This window comes from Notamacropus eugenii, chromosome 2, assembly GCF_028372415.1.
Source record: "Notamacropus eugenii isolate mMacEug1 chromosome 2, mMacEug1.pri_v2, whole genome shotgun sequence".
NCBI classification, from domain to species: Eukaryota; Metazoa; Chordata; class Mammalia; order Diprotodontia; family Macropodidae; genus Notamacropus; species Notamacropus eugenii.
In genome coordinates, this window is record NC_092873.1 from 231,403,586 (window position 1) to 231,430,680 (window position 27,095).

At 37.6% G+C, this 27,095-nt stretch overlaps 1 protein-coding gene and 1 pseudogene across 3 annotated transcripts in view; both read left to right on the top strand.

Annotated features, from left to right (window-relative positions):
- On the top strand, positions 1 to 25,685 carry LOC140526887 (GTP-binding nuclear protein Ran pseudogene; annotated as a pseudogene).
- Positions 1 to 27,095, top strand: part of AIG1 (androgen induced 1) — a 334,033-nt gene that overhangs the window by 285,478 nt on the left and 21,460 nt on the right. The window lies entirely within an intron of this gene.

Consider the following 27,095-nt stretch of genomic DNA (forward strand, 5'->3'; position numbering starts at 1 on the left):
ACTGTGCATGCTGTGTTTTCATATTGTATTAGATTTTGCACTGCTAAATTTGGGCACATATTTCATTATGGATATAATCACTAACAGATTCACACTGCGTGCCTCATTTGGTCCAAGACCTGGGCTTTGTCTAGTTTCCCCAGTTCCTTATATTTTTAGAAAATATGTGCCAAACCTCACACAACAGGAATTTGTTGAACAATCCCATGTAAGCAGTGTTCTCTCCAAGGCTACATTTTTCAGCCCTTTTTTCAAACTAAATGTTTTTCTTGGACTCTGATTTTATTACTTAAGGACTTTTTGTTGGTTTGTTTTGTTTTTTTTTTTTGCTTAGTGTTTGTGTGTGTATCTTTTTCCTTTTTGTCTTCCTTCCCTTTTTTTTTCCATAAAGGAGCTGTTGTCCTATGAAACCAAATGGGAAGAGGCTAATGATTTCTTCCCCCACAGTACTTTAAAATCCTATCTAATAGAATTGAAAAAGTCTCTTTCCCTGGTTTAGTTTAGGATCTATTCCAGAATTAACTTGTAAATGCAAATATTTTTCATGGTTTTTAAATACATCCTGGAACAGAGTTTTTTTTAATTACCCTTGTTATCTTAGGAAATATTAGACCCTAACTAATTAGGGGACACATGACTTACTTAATAAAAGGGATTTAGCTTCCTCAGCTTCAGAAATGTTTGGGACTGCACATAGTTCACAATTTGCACATGATCGAGACCCCTTTCCAAGGTCACATTTGGTGTTAATACTCACTGGGAGGGCCTTTAGCACCTGCCTCTGCCCTCTCTTGTTCTGAGTTCTGCCTTATCATCTTTGAGCTTGAAGGTGTGGCTGAAGTCCTTTCAGGTTCATCTGTGTTGTACTGCATCCTAAATCAAGAAGGTCACTGAAGTGTGTTCTCTTTCTTTTGGAAAGTGAATTCGAAAGCTCTGCAGAGGATTCCGTCCCTGCCAGCCCAGAAATACACGATAAAGTTGAGAACAATCCTTCACATAGTTTAAAGGAGTGATCACATAATGCCCTAAATTTGAACAGAAGAGGGATTCACTGCCAGGACACCAGACAGTCAGCTCTTGGAGCAGCATTTCTTTTTTTTTTTTAGTAGCCTAAGTTTGTGACCACTCCCAGTCAGCAATCCCCATTTACCCCCAAAACCCACAGGCTCTTATGCCCACTGTAAGAGCAATAACATCTTCTGCTTTGTTGTCCAGTTCATGGTTCATTGGAAGGATTTGAGAAGACTGTCTTTTTTCCTTTTTTATTCTGTTCTTTATATAGTTGGCCCAGCTACCTTGCCCTCCTCTGTCCTTCCTTCTTTCCCTCCCCCTCTTCCTGAGTCAATCAGCAGTATTTATTAAGCATCTACTATGTGTCAGGCTCTGTGCTAGATGCTAAGGATACAAAGAAATAAGTTAAACAGCCCTTGCCATTAAGACGTTTTAATTCTATCAGGGATGAAGATACGTGTATGAATATGTGTATATATGTGTATGTATATGTATATATTTGTATGTATAATACACATGTATTATATATTGTGTATGTATGTGTACGTGTATATATATATATATATATGTATATATATATTTGTACAAAGTAAGTATGTAAAAAATGATTTCTTTTGGAGGAGAGATTGGAAAGAAAGTGTGAACAGTGAGAAGGATTATAATCCTCAAACATCGAAAGATTTTTATTTCTCCTGAGTAATGGTCCCATAAATGCAGGGAAACTGTAAAACCCTGAGACTTCAAACAAATTCAAAATCATCCCTCCAAGTCAGCGTTCTCAAAGTTGTTGCCCTGGGAGGCTATTGACCTACTGCCATTGGCGAAAACTTTTTTTTTTTACTAACCCTTCTTGGGAACCAGTTTACAAGCCACACAAGAAAATTAATCTTGTTACTTTGTAGCCATGTCTTTTATATGGATGGGAATGGAAATTTTTTACTCTGGGAACTTTGGCTGTGTTTCTGCAAAGTCATTTATATGCTGTCAAATCATTTGCATCCTGTTGGGCCCCAGAGGTGCACGAACTCTTTTCTGATGTACTTTCCCCCCCACCCTCCACCCCTGTCTGTGTGACTATCTCAAACTATGCACTGAAGCCCATGGGAAATACCATTTATACTTCATTATAGACCCCCAAGCCCTTAGTAAAATGAAGCACCACTCACTCTTTTCAGGCCAACTGAGGGCTCTTGCCAGCTTTGCATATTCCTTAAGCCAGCCTGCGTTTGTTTGGAACGTCTTTCCATTAGCCAGCTAGTTCTCTCAGGTTTGTCCTGAGAATGCTCCCAAAGGGTAGTTTCTCCTTTGCTATTCTGCCCCAGGCAGTCATAGCAAAGCCAACAGCCAAACAATGCGCCACACATTGGAGGTCACATTATGTAAATCCAGGGATTTAATTGTTACCGAAAAGCTTCTAGCCTGCTCTCCCTCTCCGCCCATCTCGGGGCCCACGAGCCGAACAACAACAGCCAGATTTTCCAGATATGAAATCCTTTAATGTTCTACCAGTGGTATAACTGGAAAGTCTGGGACCCCCTGCCAAAATTTCAGAAAATTACCATATCCTTTGGTAATTGCAAAATAAATAGATCTCCCTTACTTCTTGGGGATAACTTTACACCTAGGGGAAGAGGGAAAGGAGGCCCCATACTGGTACTGCTTTCTTTGCCCCTCTTTGCCATTAATACTTTCTCCAGGCTGACCTGGGGCTCAAGAATATTTAACCCTCTGGGGGAAGGGAAGAGAAGGGAATTAAGTACTTACATAGCTCCCATTATGTGCTATATATTATATACACTGTGCTGAATGTTTCTTTTAAAGAAATGCTTTTTCATTTGATCCTCATAACAACCCTATTTGGGGAGTGATGCTATTATCCCTATTTTTACAGTTGAGGAAACTGAGGGTCACACAGTTACTCAGTATCTGAGATGAGATTTGAGCTCAGTTCTTCTAGTCTCCAGCCCAAGACGTCATCCACTGTACTACCAGCTGCCTCAGCAGTCTGAGTAATTGATCTTCAGCAAGTAATTCTTACTTCAGAAGTGTATTTCATTGTAGCAGTGAGTGCAAAGTGGTACTTTATGAACCTGTCTTTCTCCAGTCTATGCTTTTTACCATTGCCAAAGTACTGTTCCTAAGGGTATGGTCAGATCACTTCCCTGGTCAAAAACTTGTCATGGTTTCCCATTGCCTCCTGAGTAAAAAAGACTTCTTAGCCAAATGGTCAAGGTCCTCCTCAGTCTGATTCAACTTGCTTAGGAGATAGCATGGTGCAGTGGATTATTCTTATTACAATTAATAATAACAATAGTTAGCATTTACATAGCACTTCTAAGGTTGGCAAAGCACTTTACAAAATATCTCATTTTATCCACATGCTGTTATGATCCACATGCTATTATTTACAGATGAGCAAACTGAGGCAGACAGCTGTTACTTGACTTGCCCAGAGTCACACAACTAGTAAATATCTGAGTCCAGATTTGAGCTCAGCTCTTCCTGACTCTAAGCAGTGTTCTGTCCACTGTACCACCTAGCTGCCATCTAGCCCTAGAATTGGAGTCAGGAAGACCTAGGCTCAAATCCAGACTCAGACGCTTACTACCTGTGGGACTCTGGGCAAGTCCCATATTTTCTCTGGACCTCACTTTCCTCAGCTGTAAAATGGGAGGATTGGATTCAAATTGCCTCTAAGACACTTCCCCTGCCCTCCCACACCTCTCAAATCTAGGATTTTATTATCCTACGCTATTAATCTTTTCTTGAATTTCTCTTCCCCTTCCCCAAAACAAATGTATACACACATACATCTATGCAAAGATTATATGTGTATATATTATACAATATACTATATATTTTAACATATACACACATGTAATACAGAATATGCAAATAAAGCTATTACTTCTAGATCCTGTACCTTGTAATCCAAGAAATTGAAGAAGCCCCAAAACATCAGTGCAGGTACTTGGGTAATCTCTTTCCCACTCAACAGTTCAACTAGTCCAACAAGAGATTCAAGCCAACTAATGCAATTCAACAAACGTTGATTAAGTGTTTAATATGTGTAAGGCACATATACGGGATAAGTAACAGAGGGAACACACTGGAATTAAGAGGGGTAGATGAAGACTTCTTGTAGGAGGGAAGATTTTAGGTAGAATATAAAAGAAGTCATCTTCTGGGCTGGTGTTCTTAAGATAGGCTTTCAAATATGATTGTAGTATTTTATTGGAAGGAGGGACAGAGCAAGAGAACCAGCTGAAAATTCTTAGTGACTGAGCAGTGTGCCTCTGGAAAATCTAATTACATTGATGACTTTCCTTGTATATGTGTCTGTATTTCCACTCCTCTATGTTGTGTGTGTGTCTTTAGGAAAGGCTTCGATTGAGGGGCTTGCTGTATAGTCAGTTACCACCAACTCAGGAGAGTCAGTTGTTAAATTTTCAGTATGCGCATTTTTACCTCAGATATTGGCAAATATTACAAATCAGGACTTGATTTATTGTTTAGTAGACTGTCTAGACTTAGGATAATAGAGAAACGTCATTATTACAGATTGAACTTAAAAGTGTTTTGTGTACTTTCTTTTTATCCCAGAGAATCAGTTGTTACACGTCTACCAGCACTCCCCTGGCTGGGGTCCACAATACACAATTTGGCCTGTTGGCCAAATATAGCCTAGCCTGGTTTTGTACAGCCCAAAAGCTAAGAATGGTTTTTACATTTTTAAGTAAAATAAAAACTTGTTTGAAATGTGAAAACCATTCTCAGCTGAGGGGCTTACACAAACAGGCAGGTGGCTGAATTTGGCCTGTAGTAAGCTACTTGAGGTCGATTGCTTCCTTGATAACCCCTCCAGAGTCCTCTCTTATTTTCTCATACATGACTGTGGCCTGAGACATTGAGCCTTGACAAGAAAGATGATGTCTTCAAAATAGTAAAGGTCAGTTCACATTAGGAAAAAATTTCCACAATATATTATCTGTACATTTACACGTGTTCTATTTACCATGTGGAAACTGTGTATGGTTGTGGGGACCTCCATGTCTAAAAGAATCATTAATAGCCTAGCCAACACATAGGGGAGTGCAAGTTGGATGATGAGAAGTCTCTTGATCCATAAGAATCCACTGATAGAATTGGTGGAAACTGAACTAGAGCAAACGACTTAGGGAACATAGAATCACTCCCGCCAAATACCTGAAGAATTGTCATATGGAAGAACTCCTTGACCCCAGACAGAAGTAGCACCAGTGGCTACTAGTTACAGGGAAACAAGTTTCAAACAACTATCTCCAAATCTCCAAACAACTATTAGAGTTGTAAAAAAAAAAATAATAATAACAGGCTATATAATATGAGATACTGAGTTCCCAGTCATGGGAGATTTTAAAGAATGACCTGAATGACCACTTGCTGGGACTGGGATAGGGTAGAGGGAATCCTTTTTATTGACTGAGAATGACCCCCAAAATCTGAAAAAGTTTTATTGTTTATTATTCAGTCATGTCTGATTCTTCATGACCCCATTTGATGTTTTCTTTGCAAAGATACTGGGGTGGTTTTTAATTTCATTCTCCAGGTCATCCTTATAGATGAGGAAACTGGGGCAAACAGGGTTAAGTGACTTGCCCAGGGTCACACAACTAGTAAGTGCCTCAGGACAGATTTCAACTCAGAAAAATTAGTCTTCTTGACTTCAGGCCCAGTGCTACATCCACTATGCCACCTAACTGCCCCAAGAATTTTATTTAAATCATTTGACAGCAGAGAGAGATCTGGAAAAAGGTGTGCCTCCCCTCTCTCAAGTCTACATTATGTAGAGCTCAAACAAGAGCGTAAGAACTGGTAGCTGGTAAGGCTGCTTGGAATGCCTATCAGCAGGTAAATATAAAAATTTTTAAAAATTGAGCCAAAACGCAACTATTGGGGAACCCAAAACACAGGCCTTGGGTGGATCCAAAGCAAGTTCTGGGTAAGCAAACCCAAGAATTGGGTCTTTGCATTCCTTGTAGACATCTCCTGCTTTCCTTGAGCATTACTGGGATCAGTGTGACATTCTGGGTTTAAACAATATCTACTCATAAAACTAGATTAAAATAATATAACAATTAATAAGGTTTTCCAAACAACACAGTATTTTCCCACACTGTTTATAGGGAAGTGGTTGGACTACAAGGATCTCTAAAATCCATTCTAATTCAAATAGTTTATGCGAGCTCAGTGGCATAGTAGACAGAGCTCTGGAACTGGAGTCAAGAAGACCTAACTACATCTGGCCTCAAATATTTCCTGTGTGACCCTAGGCAAGTCACATGAACTCTGTTTCAGTCTGCCTCAGTTTCCTCAACTGAAAAATAAGGACAGTAATAATATCTACTTCCCAGAGTTGTGAGGACCAAAAGTAGGCACTTAATAAGTATTTATTTACTTCCTTCCTCCTAAAACTACCTTGCAAGCATCTGTGACTTTAAAGGGCTCTAGGGTCTGTTAGTTCTTTAAAATTATGCTAATTTAAAAGACTTTATTTTTGCCTAAAATTGGAAACCTAAATTAATAGACATTACTCAAAGGTCCTTCTCTATAAACAGATGAATGAAAATTAGAAAACAGTATACCTAGACTGTTAGAGAGTCTAGATCACCTTTGAGAAAAGGCATTGTGAAATGTAAAGAGTACTGGATTTGGAGTCCAAGAGATGCACTTCACATCCCACTTCTGACACCAAACGTGTGTCTAAGGTGACAAAATCACTTAAACTCTCTGAACCTTAGTTTCATCTGTAAAAATGGGGTTATTGGTATTAAGCCCCTTGTACCTACTAACAGGATCATTATAATATATATATAACCTTCCAATATGTAGATGTGTATATAAAATAATATAATAGATACGTAATGTATATAAAGTTCTTTTCAAACCTTAAAGCATTTTGTCAGCTATCATATTTCTTCAAACCCTGCCCCCCTGCCTTTTTTTTAAAGGAGATGCAGTGGCTTTTCTAAGGTTACACTGCTTTAGTGAATAAACCTAAACTTAAGGGCTTCTAATTTCTGGTTTAGTGATTCAAGATCACATTGCCATCTTGTTATTTGGCATCTTTTCCGTGAGCAAGGAAAAAGAGAGAGACAGAGACACACACATACACACACACACACACACACACACACACACACGAGAATGGAAGAAGAGAATTTATTTCCCCTTAGAATCTATAGCCTGCAACAGTATGGCCAAAGATGACACATGGGCTGATTTTCTCTGACCCAAAAGGTGGTTGTTGCTGTTCTGTGACTTCCTGCTGCCAATATCACATGTCAAAACCCAGCAGCTCAAAAACCTATGCCCTGCACTTACCCCTCTCTGGGGGCATCGAGGAGTAGAAAACATCCTATCATCTATGAAAAGTGTGGGCACTGATGCCCCAGACTTTTCTGTGTACTGAGAGGATAATCCCCTAAATAATACCCACCGTTAGCATAGTCTTTTATGTTTTACCCAGTGATTTTACGCACATTGTCTCATTTGATCCACACAACCCTTCAAGGTCGTAAGGCCATTTTACAGATTCAGAAACCTAAACGCAGAGAAGTTTAAGTGACTTGTCCAAAATCAATCCATTCTAAGAGTGTCAACCCTAGCTTAGATATTCTAACCCCAAGAGGCAAAACCTTATCAAGGAATTTTTGTGCTGGGAGTAAACAGCGTGAAAAGGCCCACTCAGTTTACTGGGAAGTGGACTGTATTGCACAACATCCTATGTGGAGGGAGACAGAGGCCTCAGAACACTGAAGCAAGGATGCCTCCATGAAAGCTGCAGTGTGAGAAGCAGGGTGGGCCAGGCCAGGAGCTCATCCTCTTGCATCATTTGGTAGCTTGCGTGTTTAACTAACTTTATGTTGCTAAAGAAGTGATAAGCTTTATGATTTCTGTGCTTCTGAAGAACTCTAAGTGTTGTTAGTGCCCTCTAAATTCCACACTGGGACAAAGCTCACTTCCCTATCCTAGTCACGGCCCTATCTAGAGCAATATTCTTCCGTTCCAGTTAACCATACAGATAGAATATTGTTCCCTGATAATAACCTAAAATAGTTCTATATTTAAAGTGTGATTTGAAATATTAATTCATAAATACACATATACATATGTACTATGTACACATATACATACATAATACATATATAAGAGCCAGGTAGAAAAAGTGCTGTACTTCGAATCAAGATGACCTGAGTTTGTGTCCTGTCTGAGAAGCTTACTCTGTGACACTGGACAAGGCACATAAGTGCTTTCAACCTCAGTTTCCTCACCTGTAAAATGGGGACGATAATGCCTCTTATTTCCAAGTGTTTTTGTGAGAACCAAATGAGATGTGTAAAGCACTTGGCACAACTTAAAGCACTGTGTAAATATTAGCCATGATTATCATTATTGTTTTTACCCGTGTGGACAGTGTTCGAACTGAAGATCTTACAGCTCTTTCTTTTTATTAACAATTGAGAAAACTGAGGCCCAGAGAGGTTAAGTAACTTGTCAGAAAGCCAAGATAGGAGAAACTCTATAAAATTTTCCTCCCCACCCCAATTTTCTGCTTTATTTTTTCCATTGGCTACATTTGTTTTATAAGTACAGAAACTTTTTAGTTTACTGTAATCAAAATTATCCATTTTATACCTTACGCTGCTCTCTGTCTCTTGTTTATTCATAAATTGTTCATCTATCCATAAGTCTGATAAGTAATATGTTCCACATTCTTCAAATTTTTTTGTAATATCTCTCTTTGTATCTGGGTCATGTATCCATTTTGGCCTAATCTTAGCGAAGGGTATAAGATATTAGTCTATGCCAGTTTCTGCCATACTTCTTTCCAGTTTTCCCAACAATTTTTTTTTACCAAATAACAAATTCTTATTCCAAAAACTTAACTCTTTACACTTATCAAATATAAGGTTACTTTATTTGTTTATTATATGTCTACTCTATTCCATGGATCTTTCTCTTTTTAGCCAGTACCAGGTAGTTTTAATAATTATTGCCTTATAATATAGTTTAAGATCTGATACTCCTAAACTTCCTTCCTTTACTTTTTTCATTATTTATTTTGATATTCTTGACTTTTTGTTCTTCTAAATGAATTTTTTAATAGTTTTTTCTAATTCAGTAAAAATAGTTTTTTGATCATTTAATTGGGAATGGCATCGAATATGTAAATTAGTTTGGATAAGCTTGTTTTTATTATACTAGCCCTGCCTTCTCATGAACAATTAATATTTCTCCAGTTATTTAAATCTGATTTTTTTTGTATATAAAGAGTTTTTTAAAATTATTTTGTTTATATATTTGTTTTAGCAGGTGTACTCGCAGGTATTTTATACTGTCTAGAGCTATTTTAAATGGGGTATCTCAACTATCTCTTCTTGCAGAATTTTGCTTATGACATATAGGAATGCTTATGATTTATGTGGATTTACTTTATGTCCTGATACTTTGCTAAAATTATTAGTTGTTTCAACTAGCTTTTTAGTCAAGCCTTTGGGATTTTCCAAGTATATCATTATATTGTCTGCAAAAAGAGAGTTTTATTACCTCGTTCCCTATTTTGATTCCTTCTATTTCTTACTACTGAATAATATTGCTGACAGTGGGCATCCTTGTTTTGTTCAATTGGGAAACAAATTTATAGACAGTTTCTCAGATAAAGATCTCATATCTCAGATATGTAAAGAACTTTGTAAAATCTATGACTGTGAGTTATTCTTTAATTGATAAATAGTCACAGGATATAAACAGGCAGTTTTCCAATGAAGAAATCAAAACAACTTATAGTCATATAAAAAATGCTTTAAATCATTATTGATTAGAGAGATGCAAATTAAAACAACCTTGAAACATCATTTTACACCTATCAGATTGGCTAAAATGATTAAAGGGGAAAGTGACAAATGTTAGAGGGATGTGGAAAAATTGTGCCACTAATTTCCTGTTGGTGGAACTGTGAAGTGATTCAACCATTTTGGGAAACAATCTAGATTTATGCCTGAGTTATTAAACTACCTATACTCTTTGACCCAACAATTCCACTACTAGGTCTGTTTCCAAAGATGATTAGGGAAAAGGAAAAAGAACCTATATGTTCTAAAATGTTTATAGCAGCCCTCTCTTTGGAGGCAAAGAATTGGAAATTGTGGGAATGCCCATCAGTTTGGGGAATGGCTGAACAAATTGTGGTGTATGATTGTGATGATATACTACTATGTTATAAGAAATGATGAGCCCGTTGATTTTAGAAAAGCATGGATAGACTTGCATGAAATAATGAAGAGAGAAATGGGCAGAACCAAGAGAACATTGCATACAGTAACAGCAATATTGTTTTAAGAACGACTTTGAGTGACTAAAATCATTTTGACTATTTCAAATATCCAAATTAACTACAAAGGACATTTGAAAAAAGATTTTACATTCTACATGTGTGCACACATATACATACACATGTCTAATGGTAGCCATGGGGAGGTAGAGAAAAAGGAAAAATGTTACATGATAAATTTATTATGTATTTAAAAGGATTAGCAAGTTGTACACAATAAATTTGCAGTTTCATGTACGGTCATCTTTTTTATTATTCTACCATGTTATAGAAATGATTGCTTTATTTAATTAAATTAATTTTATTAATTCAATAAATTAAAAATAAAATAAATAAAATTCCCCTCCCCCCCAAAAAAAGCTGAGATAGTAACAGAGCTAGAATTCAAACTCAGGTCTTTTAATGCCCAAGTCAAATACTCTTCCTGATAAATCATGCTGCAAATGAATTTTTTTTTTAATTTATTTGTCTCTTAAAGACCATTCTCTATAGAACAGCAAGAGTAGTTTTTATTTTATTGTTCCCTTTTATGAGTTCTTAAGATACTTAAAGGGCATCTGAGTGGCAAGAGTACCAGAGTCAGGAAGATGTGAGTTCAAGTGTAGCCTCACAGACTTACCAGCTGTGTGACCCTACACAAGTCACTTAACCCTGTTTGACTCAGTTTTCTCATCTGTAAAATAAACTAGAAAATGAAATGACAAATAACTCCAGTATCTCTGCCAAGAAAATCTCACATGGAGTCTTGAAGAGATGGATATGACTGAAATGACTAAACAGTAAGAAAGATATTTAAAAGTAAAGCAGTCATAATCACTCATGCTCATATACCCTTATGCACGTATTTACTTTTCTTACTTCAAAAATAGAACAAACAGGCAACAAAAATATATGTTTCTCTTATTTGAGTGTCAAATTGCAAAAATCCAGAAATCCTATTTACAGAAGATTGGTCAGGGGAAAATAAATAGCTTTAAGATTCAGGTTTACTTATTTCTGTGAATCTCTCGTTGATGTATCGTGCAGAAAGAAAGCATCCTGTGTTTTCCTTCTCTTTGCCTAATATAAGCAGTCATCACTGGGAGAGACACATCTATCCACTGACTGGTTTCCCTCGGGCTCCAGCCTCCTTGTCAGTACACTAGTCATTCCTTAGGACTGCTATTCATGGCTTTTCTTTTCAGTGACCGTATTCTAAAGTTCAAGAGAGAGGCTCTACAGAACACAGAGAAAAGAAATCAGCCCAGATTCATAGGAAACATCTGTTCTTAAGGGACTAAATAGGCTGTCCTGAACAGTTAGAGTCTGTTCCAAGCCTGGTGGCTAAGGATGTGTGCTTCCTGCCCCGTAGTCTCCTCCTTCATTGGTTTCTCATTCAATCAGAATCAAATTCCAGCAGTCATGCATAATACATGCTAACTAATCACAACCCACAAAAAGAACTCCCCAACAAATGAGCTGGAGCAAGACAAGGGAGTATTCTGGGAGTGGGTGGGGGGGTATGGTTCTGGATTTTCTTTTGGTGCTAAAAAAGTGCTGATATTTCTGATCCTGGCTGAAGTCCAATTTGAAGAAAAATTGCCTTTGTATTACCGACTTAAGGACTGTAGTATTTTGTTGGTTTTTTTTTTTTTTTTTTTTGTCATTTCTTTATTTCAAATCACATTTTCCTGATCCATACTTTCCTAAGGCATTTGGAAAGCCTTCCCGATATAGCCCCTGATCATCTCAGAATTCCATCTCCCTCCTGGTCTACTAAAAACAGCTATAAATTCCCCTTGCCCCCTTTTTTAACTATAATTTGGTAGGACTCTTTAAGTGTTATGCATACAGTAGGTGCTAAAAAAATTGCTTTTGATAATGTTGAAAATTTGAGTCACAGAATTATAGATTCTTAGAAATTGTAAGAGACTTCTTTTCTAATACAACTTCCTACTCCCATATTCCTGCATTGAGTAACCACTACAATATCCCTAGGCAGGTAGTGAGCTAGTCTCTACCGGAAAACTTTTAGTGACAGAAAACTCAGTACCACATGAAGCAACATGTGATATTCCTTTTTTTAAGTTCAGTCGTAAATGTTTAAAACTTCTTTCTCATTTTGGACCCTGTAATTTCCCTTCATGTACTTTGTACACATTTGTCTTAGTTCTTCTTCCTAGGGTCATTCAGAAGTCCTTCAAATTAAAAAATATTGACCATGACCTTCCTAATACTTCAAGCAAAGCTTCTCCAATTCTTTAAATAATTCACTTATTACATGGTTTTAGGTTGTAAAGTGTAAAGATAGGAAGGGAAGAAAAATGAGGTAACTTTCCATCATGCTTGCTTGGAAGAAATATAAGAAATCCTAGAAAGGGAATTTTGCCTTTGCACTTTTTTATAGCCATGAAAGAATATTAGACTATAAGATCTTAATTCTCTTTTTTGTGATATAGGGACCCAGCTCCTTTTGAAGCTATGCAGGAGATAAGACTCATTCTCTGAACTCCTTTTCCAGGAATAATTTACCACTTGTTTCTATAGGAGTTAGTTGTTTTTAACCGTCTGTAAATAGAGATGTTTCTCCTTAAGAGGCCAACAGATCTTTTTATACCTTATTTAGTGCATATGGGGGTCATCCTTAGATAAAGTCAAGGAGTACTGAAGCCAGCTCCTATTGACTCCTAAGAAGCGATGGTTAAGTTTTCAGTGTGAAATGGCATTGTGAAATTTTCATCTCATAAATGGTGAATGCTACAAATGATTTATTGTTTTTATTTGGTTTCTTGTTTTGTTGATTTTCTAGAGTTAAGAAAGTGGCGGAGAAAATGTTACTGGTACAGCATGTCATGCATACCATTTTTTCCCAATGAACCAGTTGTTAAACATTTACCAGTACACTGCTACATGAAGTCTAATAACTTCTCATAGTCAATAAGTGTTTATCATGCATTTACGATGTGCGAGGCATAGAAAGAAATTCTCTTAGACTCATAACATATGAAGGTATCTGTCTTAGAGATCCTCTAGTCTAGTCCAATCTCTACAATTTACAGGCAAGAAACTGAGGCCTATAAAGTTGAAATGGAGTAGTGACTTTGAATTTGAATATTGGAACATTGAATTTCATATAAGAAGACCTAAGTTTAAATCTTGGCCCTCTTCCTGGTATTTAATGGCCTTGGACAAGTCACTTCACTTCCCTGGGCCTCAGTTTCCTCATCTGTAAAATGTTGGGGTTGGACTGGATGATCATTTCCCTTCCATCTCTAAATTCTAAGATTGTACTTGGTCCAGATCAAGCAATAATATAGTATGACTTGAATTGAAGCCAACTAAGTCTAAGTCTAGTGTCCTTAAGTCTACACCATGCAGTCTCCTACCAGGACACTCCTGCCCTGCAGATGATACTGTCTTATGTGGAGTACTTAGATTTAATGAAGGAGAGCAGGATACCTACACATTCATCTGCAGATGTTCCCTTTCATGGATTGGCAACAATATTAAGGAAGTATTCATTTACTCCAACCCCTTGCCTTTGAATAGTGTCAAATAAAGACATAAGAATTACAGGTTTAAGTATGATGTTAGCATTCTGAGCCCTTTGTCCATCAGTCGTCCTGCTTGAGCCACAGAACTTCTTCAGGTGGCCCCACCTATTTAACTGCACTGTCATTTATTCTTTAATCTCATTCTGGAATAGATTATACATTATTTTCCATAGTGTAATTTAGAAGAGTCCTGGTCAGTGAGCAGAACATCACCTAATTTAGCAATATTACTAGGGAAATTAAAAGATCAAGTGAGGAGATTATGTGTGTAATGACCTGTGTTGACCTTAAACTCCAGTATTCTAGCACATCTGTGATCTTATCAATCAATGTAAGTATTCCTGCCAAGAAAGCACATGGCAGCTTATTCTTGCCGGCCCATCATGTGTGAGTCTTGTCCATGTTCTTCCGTATATTTACAAGGTGACCACCCAATATGCCAGAGATCTCCTCCACTTTTTCTTGACATTGCAGGGATACCAGCGGAGGGTGTGACCTGTCTGTTGATTGTCCATTGCACTTGCTAAATGATGAGCTCATCTTTCTTTTCACTCATATCTTTGGTGGCATCATTTCTACCACTTCTCCTTCATAAAGCAGTCCCTTGCTTAGGGCGTATTGCAGCCTGTTTGTGGCTCCTGCCAGTCTCCTCTTGGCACTCTGGGTGATCCTCAGTTTTTGCTCTTCAAAGGGTTTAGTGTTCCATGACTCAGCCATATCACTTCACTGAAAAGCCTATCTGTGTTTTTGGTTTTGTTTATGTTGAAAGGAGAAACTTGGGGTTATTAAAAAGCCTGGATGATTTACCCAAAAGCAATACAGCTTTCTTTCTTTTTCCTCTTCAATTCTGAGAATTTCTTATCCATTTACAATCTCTCTCTGTCTCTTTCTTCTCCTCTCCCTTCCCTCTCCCACCCCACCCCTCACACCATTCTATGTCTATATGACCAACTAGGTGACTCAGTAGATAGCAACCCAGGATCCGAGTATATATCCAACCTTAGGCATTTACCGGCTGTGTGACTCTGGAGAAGTTACATGATCTCTGCAAGAGTTTACAGCACGTCTGTAAAATAATGATAGCGCCTGCCTCTCAGGGTTTTTCTGAAGATCAAATAAGATAATATTTGTAAAGTGCTTTGCCTAGCACATAATATATGTGTTACATAAATGTTATACACACACAACATGTGTGTGTGTATGGAATACAGAAAAAATCTATAAGGACTTTTATAATAACCTCTTCTTTTCATCATCACAGACCACAGAGCTGGTACTTGTGTGTGCGTATGTACACCATATATCATGTTCTAGAAAACTGGCATTCATCATTCACTTAGATTTTCCTATATGGATACTCTATGCGGTGATCACTACGCAGTGATATATATTATCATTAAAGAGTTTAAATAATGCCAAAACTTGATCCATTCAGCACAGTACTATCTACAAACAGGAGCGTCTGGAGGACTGTGCCATCTGTAGGGAAGTTATTCAAGTTGGACTTGGCGCTACATCTCTCTTCCATGAAAGTACTAAAAACCTTCATGAGCACATGTGCCCTTGTTTTTTTGTCTTGCTTGATAATAATCAGAGGAATATCAAACAAATTTATGGCTAGTATATTTTTAAATCTTGTAGAATTTTGACATATGGAACACAGCGTGTAGAAGGATAGCCTTTAAGGTGGGATTTTGGTCTACCAAATCAAGTTTATTTAATAATCAGCAAACAATAAATATAGTACTATCTTTTATTCTCCAGATCTTTCAGTCAAATGTATGAGTGTAAAGACATGCTGTACTATAGATTATCACTTGTGACAACCTGCCTATTCCATTCTAATATCCTCATCAAGGATGCTCTTAATGCCTATGTAGATTCTTCTTTTTTTAAATAATATTTTCTCCAATTACATGTAAAGATAATTTTAAAAATTCTTTTTTTTTAAATTTTGAGTTCCAAATTCTTTCCCTTCCTCCCTCCCTGAGAGAGTAAGCAATGTGATATAGGTTATACATGTGCAATCAAACAAAATATATTTCCATGTTGGTTGGTTGTTGTCCTTCGTTCTCAAAGAAGACCAAAATGATATCACCATGATAAAGTGAAAATTCAGCATGTCCAACTGTGGCTGATCAGACCAATATGAGCTTGGAATGCTTTGCCACAGGTTGGGCACAAATAGTCCATGTGAATATTTGTGGTGGATACCCCAAATTTGCACATCCTATGTTTACTTTATGCTGTCTCAGTTCTGCTTTGCTCATAGAGCACAGCACCCTTTCTGATGTGGGCACACCATGCTGAACGGTCCTGTGCCAGTGTCTCCCATGTTGAACAGTCAAATCCAAAGTTCTTAAGAGAGACTTTGAGAGTGTCCTTGCATCGCTTCTTCTGTCTACCATGGGATCACTTGCCCCATGTGAATTCTCCATAAAATAGTCTTTTTGGCAAGCATGTATTTTGCATTTGAACAGCATGATCAGTCCATCAGAGTTGCACTCTGAACCATAGTTTGAATACTTAGCAGTTCAGCTTGAGCCAGGACTTCAGTGTCTGGTACCTTATCCTGCCAGGTGATCCTCAGAATCTTCCTAAGATAGTTCAAATGGAAGCAATTCCGTTTGCTGGCATGGTGCTGGTAGACTGTCCATGTTTCACAGGCATACAACAATGAGGTCACTACAATAGCTCTGTAGACCTCCAGTTTGGTAGTCAGTCCAATACCTCTTCTCTCCCAAACTTTTCTTTGGAGCCTCCCAAACACTGAGCTAGCTCTGGCAATGTGTGCATCAACCTCATTGTCAAGGTGTACATCCCTAGAAAGTACACTACCAAGGTAAGTGAACTTATCCACAGCATTCAAAACTTCTCCATTTGTCATAACCAGTGGTTCCACATAGGGATAGTGTGGCAGATGGAGCACCTGTGTTTTCTTGGCATTAATTATTAGGCCAAAATTAGCACAGGCAGCAGAGAACTGATCCATACTTTGTTACATCTCAGCTTCAGAGGCTCCATTGAGTGCACAATCATCTGCAAACAGAAAATCATGCACCAACACTCCCTCCACTTTGGGCTTGACTTGTAACCTTTTCAGATTGAAGAACTTACCATCAATATGATAGTTGACCTTGTTGCCATGTTCATCCTCATTGAAAGCATTTGACAACATGGCTGAAAACATCATGCTAAAAAGTATGGGAGAAAGCACACAGCCTTGTTTCACTCCATTGGTGACTGGGAAGGCACGAGAGCATTGTCCACTATCCAAAACCTGGGCGAACATGGCATCATGAAATTGACGTATAGTACTGATGAACTTTCATGTTAGTCATATTGGAAAAGAAGATTCTATATAGATTATTTTTGTAAAATAAATTATATATAGATTGAGAATTAGGAGTATAGGTAGTTACTGATGGTCACTTTTTTTCATAGTAAAAAGGTATGACATTTTTCCCCAGGTCTGTATCTTCTCCCACTTTAGGGACCTTGAGAATTGATCCCTCTACATCCTCAAAATGATGTCACCTCCATATAAACTTGCAGTAGTCCATATATTTATTTTTCCCATCTTTGTTTTCTTCAGTACTGCGTTAGTCTCCCTGATCAGTACACTCAAAGCTGTGAGGTTGGAGCACTGGATCCACTATCTGTGATGCTGAAAAGAGGTTGTTATAAAAATCCTTGTAGATGGCTCAGTCAGGCAGAGACAGAGACATTTCTGGAAGAACCATTGTGATGGCCACCCTAGAAGAACCCCAAGTATAATTCAAACTTGTATTAGTTGGAGATGGAGATAATGGGAAAACCACATTTGTAAAACGTTGCTTGACTGGTGAATTTAAGAAGTATGTAGCTACCCTGGGTGTTGAGGTCCATCCTCTCATGCTCCATACTAACAGAGGAGGTTTGAGAGATAGTTATTACATCCAAGCTCAGTGTGCCATTATAATGTTTGATGTAACATCAAGAGTTACTTTAAATAATATACCTAACTGGCATAGAGATCTGGTACAAGTATGTGAAAATATTCCTATAGTGTTGTGGCAATCAAGTGGATATTAACAACAGAAAAGTCAAAGCAAAAACAATTGTCTTCCATAGGAAGAAGAGTATCCAGTACTATGATTGTATCTCATCCAAAAGTAACTACAACTTTGAGAAGCCCTTCCTTTGACCTGCTAAAAAACTTATTGGAGACCCTAATTTGGAGTTTGTTGCTATGCCTGCTCTTGCACCTCCAGAGGTTGTCATGGGTCCAACACTGGGAGCACAGTATGAGCAGAACTTTACAGATTGCTCAGACAGCTGTCCTTTCTGATAAAGATGATGACCTATAAGGGAATGAAGCCAGAGCCCAGCATCAGAGGTCTAGTTTTATAGGCAACTGAACTGTGATGTCAGTGGTGTAGTGTTTGCTACTTTTTATTTAGCTGAGCAGAACATGTGCTTAATCTTGGGATGCTGAAGGAAATGAATCGGCTTTGGAGTGATTGTGGCAGTTTAAAAAAATATAATTCATATTTTGGACCTGCATATTCAGCTGTTTTGGACCACAATTATGTCCCATTGAGTTTCAAATATGACTGCTGTAGTCCTATCACAATATTCAGTGGTGAATCGTTTGTTATGTTGTTCCCATTCCTTTTTCATTTAGCTCATGGTAAAGTTGTATTTCAAATATCTAAAAAAGACAATTCTTGTAGATCTTTTCCATTTTCCATCTGTTTATTGTCCTTCCAACTGTCCTTAAATACTCTAAGGTTAATTTTACTTAACTGACTTTACACTAGACACTTTAAAATTAAATGAAGTGATTTTTTAAATTTCCTTTCATTGCTTCTTACTGTTTCGTGAGGTGATACTTCTCAGAATCTTCCACTATCTCTCTTTGTAAGATCTTACAAATCACTGTATATTCTAAACCATTGTTACCCTTTGCTGCCTTATCCCTCAGCCTGCAAAGAAGACCGAGTGTTTGTTGAGTAAATTGATTTTTGAATTCTTATGGTATGGCACTTGATAAAGTTCCTTAGAAAATTGTTATGATCAGTACTAATATTCTCTCTTTTATCCATTTTCTGACTTTGATGTGAGTAACTTTTTCGTACAGGTCAAGTTGGAGTTGTTTTACTGGAATGGCACATACTTTCCTCACCAATCTTTGTTTAACAAGTCAGTGATCTGACTCTGCATATTTAGCTGCTACGGGAATAAGAAGTCCCTATAATTAATTTCGCTTTAGTGATGTTATTTTGTGCTCACTGTGTCCAGTGCCTCTCAAAGAAGGTATTTTTGTTTTCCAATGACCTATAGGCATGAGACTTTGGTATATTCTACAGCTGTCTTGTAGAATGGATTCTTGTTCAGGTGTGAGTTGAACTGTGTGACTTACATGCACTTGTGAGATTCTTTGCTTCTGTTAAATAATCCAAATCTTTATCTTTCACTATTTAGGAAACATTTCTTTCAGGGAAGTCTGATAGGAGGAAGAATTACGTAACACTAGGGGTTCAGAGTAGATAATATCTAAGATATTATCTAAGATACTACACAGTTGTGATATGATATGATACTCTGTTCTTCAACATTCCCCTGAAAATGCTTTGACTGTGTTAGCAAACACTACCCCTACAGAGAGCTACAGTCATCACTTAAGTAGCTCATGTTCTAAACTCCCTAAATTTGATAGTATAATTTATAATGCTGTAAGATTCATGATAGAGTATTAGAAACCCTAGGTTTTGAGTCTGCTTGGTTTACTGCATGACCTTAATCATTAATCCTCTCTGAGCCTCCTTATATATATAGAAGGAACTTGACTAAATGATATCTAAGGTCTATGATTCTATAAAGAACAAAATGCCCAATAGCTTGCCATTTTTATTGCCACACCTGGGCAGCATTTTAACACTGAACAGGAAAGATTACTATATATCATAAGAAAACAAAGAGCAATGAATGCCCTGTGTCCAGATTCCTCAAAGGGGTATCTATTGCAACTGTTTTTAGGTTTTGCCAATGAATTTACAAACTAAATATCTTAAGAATTTGGACGAAATATCATGTGAGAATCAAGAGTTAAGCATAATTGTACAACCAGCAAATGAGATATATGCTGTTTGTTGTAACTGTCATATTGCCTAGTGAAGGCTAGATTGTCCTGCCTCAATGAAGGGAGTGAATCTTCCAGTCTGGCCAGTGAGACTCTTGAAATAGCTGATTTCCTATACCTACCCATCTAGAAACAGCTTTTGGCAAGAGGTTCAAGCAGTGATATCTCCTATCAGACTGTTGTTGTATAATTAACAGTGTATCCAGAAGTAGGATGCCCCAGATGCAAAGTTGACTTCCAGGCTAATAATGAGGATTTGTATTCATGCTAAATCAAGATCAGCTCAGATAAAAGCCCTGAGATATGTCAGGTATAATCTGACTACCTAGTTATTCCTAGAACTCTTCTGACCTTTCTCAAGTCTGCCAACCAGGAAGAAGATGACCCTAGGCTTCAGTTTAAACTGGAGCAAACCTTTCCTTTTCTGCAACCCTAACCCATTTAAGACCGGTGGTCACCAGCCTTAACCAGAACCTGAGCAGTCCACTCTGAGAAAAGAATGGTATTTCCCAGATATTGTACATTCTTTCTCCTAATCAGAATCCCCAAAGAGGAATACCTCCTAAAGAGAGAAAGATCAAGAGCTGGAGTGTTCTTTAAGAAGAGAAAAGGATTCTTTTTTTTACCCACTTATATTTTTCTTAACAAGCACCAAATAAAATGAGCATTTTCCTAGTTAAAGTAGAACAACAACAAAAGAACATTGAACATGTAGCTGTGGGTCTCTATTGCATAAAATTACCCTCCCTAGCCCCATTTAAAGTAATAGCAAATTAAACATGTAACTTTCAAAGTTGTTCTGTTAATTTGTATTTGCTTTTGACCTTTCTGTTCTCTTCTGTGTTCTCATTTTCTTAATGTGTCAGTGAACGTCCTTTCTTTTCTTTCTTTTTTTTTTTTTTTTTGCCTAACCTTTCACTAGCACATCTCCCACACACACTTTTACCTCCCAACACTGGAAAACTAAACTCTTGCAACAACTGTGCAGAGTCAAGCAAAACAAATTCTCCATTGGTCATGTCCAATAGTCATTCTGTACTTTGAATACATCACCCCTCTGTTAGGAGGTAGTTAGTATGTTTCATTTTCAGTCCTCTGAACTTAAGTTGATCAGAATTGGTTAAGTCTTTGAAACTTGTTGTATAAATCATTCTCCTAGTTCTTTAGAATCTCTTAGGAATCTAAAGGTTAATCCAAACACATGTTGTTTTAGATACCACATCAATCAAAATGTCAGGAAAACTATTCTTAAGATAGATTGCTCTGTAAAGGAAATGGTGATAGGAACCTGAGTCTGAAATACAAATAGAGTGAAACTAAAGGAAATACATAACTTTCACATTACTCATTAGGCAATATATGTGTGTCCAATGCCCCCTGCATCCCATCCATAAGTATTGGGTTTCGACCTTACTGTTCCTTCTCCCTCTAGCCTGATTCACTTCAAATAGCTATCTGACTGATACAGCTGTAAAAGAAACCTCTCCCCCTACCAGAATGTTATTCTATACTTTAGATGACCCAATTCAAGCAAGATGAGCATTCCAAAGGGGATATGGGGATAGGGAAAATATACTAATTTATTAACCAAAACTTGAACCTCCTTTCTCATTGAGAAAAATCTGCCAGGCAACTATAAGTAAGTATTAGCATATATTGAAAATATATATATTTTGTTCTTTGAGAAACTGGAAGGGAAGGATCAAATTCACATCTTTCCAATGACCTCGATCTTGCCCATTTTCCCCAGCAGTAGTTTCCATAGACAACAATAACAAACAAGAAAAATAATTTTCAATTTCTGTATCTTTCATATCACCTAATACATATTAGTATAATAATAGGTTGGGTACTTAGTAAGCATCCAATAAGTACTTGCTAATTGTATATTTTAAAAATCAAAGATAACTGTTTTTACCACATTTGTCTACATACCCTGGATGTCTGCTGAAATAGACAGCAAAGTTTCCAACATGAACCAGAAAACCACTCTCCCTCACCTTGAGATTTAGTGAAAATGGCTTTAAAGGCTTTTAAAGGTTAATTTGGCCTAAAATGGCCATGTAGTAACTTCATTAATGAGTTTCCTGTACTTCAGGTAGGTGCATTCTCTTAATAATCTTAGGAGCAGATAATGAGTGAGATGGCTTGTAAAGCTCCTTACCAACCCTGGGTTATGCAATTTAAAAATTCATTTCAATCTACCTTGCTTTAAAGGGTATACACACACACACACACACACACACATATACACATGCATGTATGTGAGACTGTTTAAACTTGTGTCTAATACATTTGTCCATATAGTCCAACAGAGCTGCCTTGTATGTACCTTCCCAAATAGGAGAGAAAAGAATTGAAGAGGTTATTATTCTTAACAAAGCATCTCATCAGAGTGCACTGAAAGGTACCTTTTCCATCAGAGATGAAATGTCATCCCTAAATCTGTTCATATGAGCTCACTAGTTCTCCCAGGCTTATAGAAAGATAATGATTAGGAAATCTTTCATTTCTCCTTGCCCAGTTAATCTTGTACCCTGACCAAGAATAATAGTAACAGTCTATATTGTACTTTCAACCTGAGGCATATAGACAGAAAAGTAGAATCAGGGATTAACAACCCTGGGAGATAGATGTTATTATTATCTCCATTTTACAACTGAGGAAATTGAGGCAAGCAGAAATTAAGTGACTTACCCAGAGTCACATAGCTAGCAAGTCTGAGTTCAGATTGAACTTACTTCAGTTTCTCCAGTGTCCAATGCACTACGTTAGCCACCTATATTAATTGATATTAATAACTACCATTTATTGAGACGTTTAAGGTTTGCAAAATGCTTTGTACAGATTATCTTTTTAAAAATTTTTATTTTCAGGTCCAAATTCTCTCCTTTCCTTTACCATCTCCCCAGCCCATTGAGAGAGCAAGAAATATGATATCCATTATACATACGATATCAAGCAAAACATATTTTCACATTAGCTGTATTTTGTACAGATTCCCTCAGTGGATTTCCATAGTATTCCTTTGAGGGAAGTCCTAAAGGGTATTATGGTCATTTTAGAGATGAGGAAACTGAGGTTTGGAAAGACTAAATGACTTCTCCAAAATCACAGATATTATAAATATCAGAGATGGGATTTGAACCCAGGTTTCTCTTTACTTGAAGTTCTCCATTCTTTTCCACTATATCATACTAGCAACTACACTTTTTACTCGTGTTAAAGACAGACATCAAATACTCTTTTTGAGGAAGAAATATGGAATCACTGGCAGCAAACACCTCATTTCCACAAAAGTAAAATCCATTCAAAAATGTTTGTTTTAAAAAAATTTAGGCTCTCCACTCAGAATTATTATTAAATAATTGAAAACCAGTTTTCTCTTTAGTTTACTAATTAAAAAGAAGCTTGTGGAAAATTAATCATGGCCAAGGAGTGCTGTTTCTTTAAAAAAAACAGGCACAGATTTCCAGTTTAAAACACTGAAGTCTAAATTAGGCTTTGCAAGCACTTTCCACAGAGGAAGCGCCAGTGTACAGGAAGAAATATCCAGCACATTCAAATTAAGTGAGGCTGATCTATTGAAATATAGCTGGCACTGATCCAGATTCTTAGTATACTTTTAATAGTTTCTTTCCAAGCGTATTCATCTTTAAACTAACTATATCTCTTGCTTCTACTCATAAAAAAAAAAATTTAAGTGTCTTAAATTGACTCTTGCTTTGCACTCCAAAGCATATCTTAACACATGTTCCCCTGTGCTTATCTAATAATGAGGTTGGCCAAGAATAATGGTGCCTAGAATTGCAATGTTCAGGGCATTCATTAATGCTAATAATCAGTATTCTTACACAGAAGCTTTATGCCTACGGTTGATCAGCCCTTTATTGTGCTGTGTTGAGTTAGCTCACATTCAAGTAGGAATGAACTCCCTAACAAAGGCCATCAGGTAATGTTTCCATGGTAGCAGTCCTACTTTTGCTTATTCACATTTGTAGCATAGACAGTGTCGGAATACTCACTGTGTCTCTGTGGCTTGGTGGAAATGAGAAGAATGTTAGCCTTGCCAGTGTAGTGAGCTGGCCTTGAGCTTGATTGTAAATGCGGTCAGGCTGGCTGGTCAGGTGTGCTCTTGGACAGCTGTACACTAAGTTGGACTGTTTTCCCTTAGATCTTATCTCATTCAACCCTGTTAGCGACCTTTCATCATCTCATTTTGTTGTTCTAGAGCAAGTGACCAAAAAGCATTGTTTCCTTATATTGGGTAGTCAGTGAACTTTTTTTCTTTGACAATTATATTTCAATATGTTTGGTTTTTTCTGTAATCCTATCTATGTAATGTAACACATATTTAATAGCTGTGTGATCCTGGACAAGTCACTTAACCCTTTTTACCTCGGTTTCCTCATCTGCAAAATGAACCAGAGAAGTAAATGACAAACTACTTCAAGGTGGTTTCCGCCAAGAAAACCCCAAATGGAGTCATAAGAGTCGGACGCAACTGAATGACTGAACAACAAAAACAACATATCTACTGCATTATTCTGAGAACAGGGGCCATATAGGCTTCACTAGACTGACAAAGGAATTCATGGCACTAAGGCAATGAAGAAACTCTGCCTTACATGTTCCATGGTACCAAAGACAAGAGGGTGGAGTGCTCTATTATGGGAAAACTGTAAGGGTTTGGGCAGCATACACTAAGATTTAAACATAATTATGAACCCAATTTCATTCAGAGAGTGGGAATGGCATTTCTCTCTCAAGGCTCTTTGTCGCAGAAGCAGGACACAGTTTCAAAAAGTTACATCAAAGGAGTATCAAGAAGATAAGGAAAGGGGGTAGGGGAGTTCAGAATAAATCCTAAGATTAAGATTGAAAGTTGGAGGGCAGGCAGGTGGAGAGAGCTACAGAAATATGACATTGAGTTGGAACAAGGTATAATAATTAATAATAATAATAACAGCTAACATTTTGGTATAGCCTGCTATGTTCCAGGCACTTTGCTAAACACTTTATAAATATTATCTCAATTGAACCTCATAACAGCCCTGGGAGGTAGGTGCCATAATTATCCCCATTTTACAGATGAGGAAACTGAGGTAGACAGAAGTTAAGATTATAAAAGTTAAGAGAACATACACTAGGATTTAAACACAGTTATAAATTCAAAAAGTTAAGTGATTTCCCCAAGGTCACACTTCTATTCTAGTAAATGGCTGAGGCTGGATTTGAACTCAAGTCTTCCTGACTCCAAGCCTGCTGCTCTATCCACCATACCATCAAGCTGCTCCTAATTCTAGAAGATGCCCTCTAGAATTGAACTAGAAGACTGAGTAGGGTTTTTTAATGATTTAAATTTATTTATTTATTTTTAGTTTTCACCATTCATTTTTCACAAGATTTTGAGTTGGCATGCATTCTGATTACCCCTTCTACCATTTTGCCCTACCTTTTGTCATCCACACTTCATATCCCCTTCACCTTTACTTTCAAAGAAGGGCAAGATAGATTTCTATACCCCATTGCCTATATATCTTATTTCCCAGTTGCAAGTAAAAACAATTTTTAACATTTATTTGTAAAACTTTAAGTTCCAAATTCTCTCCCTTCTTCCCTCCCCACCCACCCCCATTGAGAAGACAAGCAATTCAGTATAGGTTATATATGTGCAGTTATGCAAAATACCTCTCTCATAATCATGTTGTGAAAGACTAACTATATTTCCCTCCATCCTATCCCACCCTCCAATTTTTCTATTTTCTCCTTTGACCCTGTCCCTTTTCTAAAGTGTTTGCTTCTCACTACCCTCTCCCCCAATCTGCCCTCCCTTCTATCATCTCCCCCTTCTTATTCCCTTCCCTACTTTCCTATAAGGTAAGATACCCAATTGAGTGTGTATATTATTCCTTCCTTAAACCAAATCTAATGAGAGTAAGGTTCACTCATTCTTTCTCACCTCCTCCCTCTTCCCCTCTATTGTAAAAACCTTTTTCTTGCCTCTTTTATGTGAGATAATTTACCCCATTCTATCTTTCCCTTTCTCCTCCCAATATATTCTTCTCTCACTGCTTAATTTTACTTTTAGATATCATCCCTTCATATTCACCTTACCATGTGTCCTCTGTCTTTCTATCTATTTCCTTCATCTACCCTAATACTGATGGTCTCATGAGTTACAAATATCATCTTTCCATGTAGGAATGTAAACAGTTTAACTTTAATAAGTCTCTTATGGTTTCTCTTTCCTGTTTACCTGTTCAGCTTCTCTTCATTCTTGTATTTGAAAGTCAGATTTTCTATTCAACTCTGGTGTTTTCATCAAGAATGCTTGAAAGTCTTCCATTTCATTGAAATTCCATTTTTCCCCTGAAGTTTTATACTCAGTTTTGCTGGATAGGTGATCCTTGGTTTTAATCCTAGCTCCTCTGACCTCTGGAATATCATATTCTAGTCCTTTAATGTAGAAACTACTAGATCTTGTGTTATCCTAATTGTATTTCCACAGTACTTGAATTGTTTCTTTCTAGCTGCTCATAGTATTTCCTCCTTGACCTGGGAGCTCTGGAATTTGGCTGGATGTTGGGGGTGGAAGCTCAATTCCATGTGGACAGTCTCGGGCGGGTAAAGGTGGGAACTTCTAAATCTTAGAGTTCTCATGAGGCCCCCCAGAAAACAGCAGGGAATCGAGGAGTGAGACCGAGCTATCTCGTGTATTTCCGCCTCTTCCCGTGAGAACGTGATGGGAGGAGCATCCCCGCCCTCGAGACTGACCCGGATCTGGGCACACCTATTGTTATCTAACAGGCACGGTATTCAGGTGCAAACTACGTGGCCGGAGAGCTTAATTAGGGTCAGGAAAGCCTGAAGGGCTCTTAGCGCTGAGGGGCCCTTACAGGACAGAAGGCCCCTTTTCCTCTCTTCGCTCTTCCCTCTCCCCTCTCTCCCCACTTCCACTTCTGCTTTCATTCCCTCACTGTAAGATCTTTGCCTCCTTGGGAGATTTCTCTCTCCCTCCTAAGGAAGAGTTCCCCCTGCACATGTAACCAAG